This window comes from Neomonachus schauinslandi, chromosome 4 (assembly GCF_002201575.2).
Source record: "Neomonachus schauinslandi chromosome 4, ASM220157v2, whole genome shotgun sequence".
Taxonomy (NCBI): Eukaryota; Metazoa; Chordata; class Mammalia; order Carnivora; family Phocidae; genus Neomonachus; species Neomonachus schauinslandi.
In genome coordinates, this window is record NC_058406.1 from 184,929,924 (window position 1) to 184,933,604 (window position 3,681).

The 3,681-nt window shown below is 50.1% G+C and overlaps 1 pseudogene; it reads left to right on the forward strand.

Moving 5' to 3' along the window:
• Positions 1-3,083: 3,083 nt before the first annotated feature.
• LOC123324598 lies at positions 3,084-3,181 on the forward strand (annotated as a pseudogene).
• The last annotated feature ends 500 nt before the right edge of the window (positions 3,182-3,681 follow it).

Genomic DNA, 3,681 nt, shown 5'->3' on the forward strand with positions numbered 1-3,681 from the left:
CCAAGTCAATTTTTTCCTTTTATTCCTTAGGGAAGCTTAAGCTACCACAGAGAGTTCTCTTAAAGGGTCCTCTACATTTGCATAATTATGGCAAAGCAATGCAAGCTACTCTCCTTGTGTGTTCAACCACCGAACAGGTGCACTGGCCTGTCCTGACGACACCCATGGGGTCAAGGTCCTGGAATGTGCAGGCAGGTGCCCAGCTCCATGTCTGGACTCCGGCACTTCCTGCTTTGTGCCCTGCACCTCCGTGTGCCTCAGTTTCCTAACCAGCAGTACCAGGTAGGGTCATGTCAACACTCCGAAAGCACTGCACTGGTGCACGGTACACAAGCAGCCAGGACACCCGTGTGAGCTGCTGTTAGTGACCTGACTTTGTCCCTTACCCCCGACCACTTCCCTCTGCAGCTCGAGTCACTTCCTGAGCCTCCAACTGCACGTATGTGATTCTCCTCCCCATCTTCATCACACGCAGGCCTGTGGCCATCCATGTGGGTCCCTGCCGCGCACCTATTCACCACCTTCCGCACACTTCCACTATTAACTGTCTCCTAGGTCCTGTAATCATGCTGTAAATAGTTTTAAGGCTAAAGGCCATGACTTGCCAAATGCAAGCATTTAAAACAGACCACTTTTAAAATAAACAAGAATGTCATGACGTGGATGGTGACAGGGCACTGTGCAGGATTCAGGTCCTGATGGCCCAGGAGCAGGCCTGATGCCACCAGCTGTCTGCACCTGCTCTCGGCCCCCGGGCCCACAAGGCGGCTGCTCTCGGGCCACGCTGGACCCAGCGGTGTCTGCCTAGCACAGAGCACAGCTTCTGTGACACCGAAACATCACCTGAGCAGCGGCGGCAGCTCGAACTCAAAGCCAAAGTACCAAAATGAAAAGGGAAGCCCTCCGCTACCTGACCACCAGCCGATAATGTAGGGCACACATCAGGTGCAAGTTCAGGGGCAGGGGGTGCACGCGAGAAACATAGGTTACATGAAGTTTAAACGTGTCCAGAGTGGTTTGGGGGTTTTTTTGTTTTGTTTTTAAAATGTAGACGAGCCTCCTGCAAGCATCCGTTTCCAGGTCTCTACTTGGTTACAGGCAGAGACGACCCCCTTTCCTGCACCTAAGAGCCCCTCCACACTGAGGTCTGTTTCCAATTAAGACACACTATTTAAGTTACAGCGCGAACGTGTCTGCTTTGTTTCTTCTGGGGCTTTGTTTAGAAAACAACTTTGACAGTGTCCAACCAAACAACCAGGACCGAATACGGGAAGAGTCGCTTACAAGAATCAGGAAAATCTGTTCCCGTTCAAAGAAGGGTGTTTTACGAGAAACGTGTGCCACACTCATCTGTGTCGGTTTGCAATCTCTAATCGAAGCAGCTCAGCCGGGAGACGTGCCTTTCAGGAGCATGATGGAAAATTCCATGGACAGACGGACGCGCTGTCCTGTAGGACTCAGTGTGGGATCTTCGGGGGACTATACAGCATTTGCACTGAGTCATCCACATCCCTGCATGGGCACCCCGTAGCCCAGCTCTGCACAATTTCTGCGGCCCATCATCCAGGCCAGAGCGAAAGCTCCCCCAGGAACCCCACCACCTACCACATCAGCACCCTGCTTTCTGCAGCCCTCACCAGCCCCAGGCAACACACAACACTGGCACAAACTTACCATGCAGCGTAATTTTTAAATTCCCCAAGCAGGGCATACTCCCCCGCCAAAGGAGCCGCGGCATTTCTTCTACCCACTAAAATAATCGCTCTTATGATAAGTAACATGCACTGAGCACATCCTAGGCATCAGGAGGCATTTTCCATGTAGTAACCCATTTTGCTTTCACAGTAATGACTGTTAATTATGATAGTTAGAACAATTAATTATTCTACATAATTAACAATCATGATGATCCAGAATTAAGATGAATAAATATATCAAGAGTTATTTGTTATAACTAAATGTCTCTATATTATATATAAAATACACCATATTCGTTATCCTGATAATTCTAGGATATGTAATTTTATATTAATAGTTATTCATTATAATAACTAAAATTGGTACTTTCATTATCCCCGCTTCATAAATGTTTCCTCATCGAGAGCCAATGTGATGAGAGCGGCCAGGGTGGGAACGCAGGGATGCAGCTGGGACAGCACCATTGCTCTCTGTCAGCCTTGGGGTATGGACCCACACGGCGGGTGCTCAGCAGGTGTCCTGGAGCCCCCCCACCCTTATGAATGAAGTCAGCTTACTAGGGGCTTCTGTGATCAACCCCTTGGGGAAGACATGTTTTAGCATTAACTGTTTATACCTCAGTGCCTATGTGGTTTTATTAAGCAGTCTAGTCCCCCACCCTACACACACACACACACACACACACACACACACACACGTGCATGCACTCGCACACACGCACCCTCTGCCTCCACCTCTTCTGAGCCAGGAACCGTGTTAGGTGCTGCAGGCGCAGCCGTGAGACATGGTCCTGCCCTCTAGCAGCCTCTAGTTAGTGAGAGACAGACACCAACGCATCCCCTCAACACTTCCCCAGGGAGCGAAAAAGTGCTCTGAAGGAAAGGGGGTGTGCTAGATGTACACGGAAGAAGAAGGATCCTGAAACCAGCAGCTAGCAGGACTGCTTGCCGCGGGCCAGGCAGCCATTTATAATCCCCCGAATCCTCCCAACTCGGGGGGAATTTCTACAGCCAGTCCACCTCATGAGAAGACTGAGGCACAGAAGTGCCGCACAGCTAGGGGGCTTGTGCTCCCGGCCTGTGTCCCGAAGGAGGCCACCACCTTTTCACTTTAAACACGGGTCCCTCCGCCCCACATGCAGATAAACAGCACTCAGAAATGCTCAAGATACTAGGTGAACAGCAGCAACATAAAATTAGAAATGCAGGTGAATCCCAACTGTCTAAATATATGTAGGAAAAGAAAAGTCTAGGGGCGCCCAGCTGGCTCAGCTGGAAGAGCGTGCAACTCTTGAGTTTAGGGTTGTGAGTTCGAGGCCCACAGGTGTAGAGATAACTCAAAAATAAAATCTTAAAAAAAAAAAAGACAAGAAAAAAAAATGTCTGATGCCTTAAACTTATGAGTAAGGAAAGTAATAATTTGGGGTGGTGCCCGGATCCTCACTGCTAACGTGAGACGGATTTCTGAGCGGAACCACTATCTGCCCGCCCCCCTTTCACACTGGAAGAGCAGACTGGGATGAAGGTCATGAATGGGGTTGAGAAGGGGGTGGGGGGGGGTGGAAGAAGAGGAAAAAACGTCTGGAAATAACCTCACACGTATTAACTCTCCCTCCCAAGGATTATTATGGGTGACTTTTTTCTATTTATGTTAGTATCTTCTAAATGCTTTGAGATGAGATGTATTCCCTTTATCATGAAAAGCAGAACACTTTTTGGAAAACGAATCAGGAGGCCACACTGCCTGCGGGGAGAACCCACACCATGAGCGGACTGCGCTGAGCGGCTGCTCTGATGAGGGCCGTGGGGCTTGTCCTGGAGGCCGCCCCCCAGCCTCCTCTCCCGGGGCGGAGCTCAGCAGAGGAGCCTTGCTGACCGGGGCACACAGTGTATCCACATGTAGCAAACGGTGTCACCTGGCCGACAGCAGCAACTGTTACCAAGTTGCTCTTCAGGCTCTCGGGCATACTTGCTAGCAACTCTC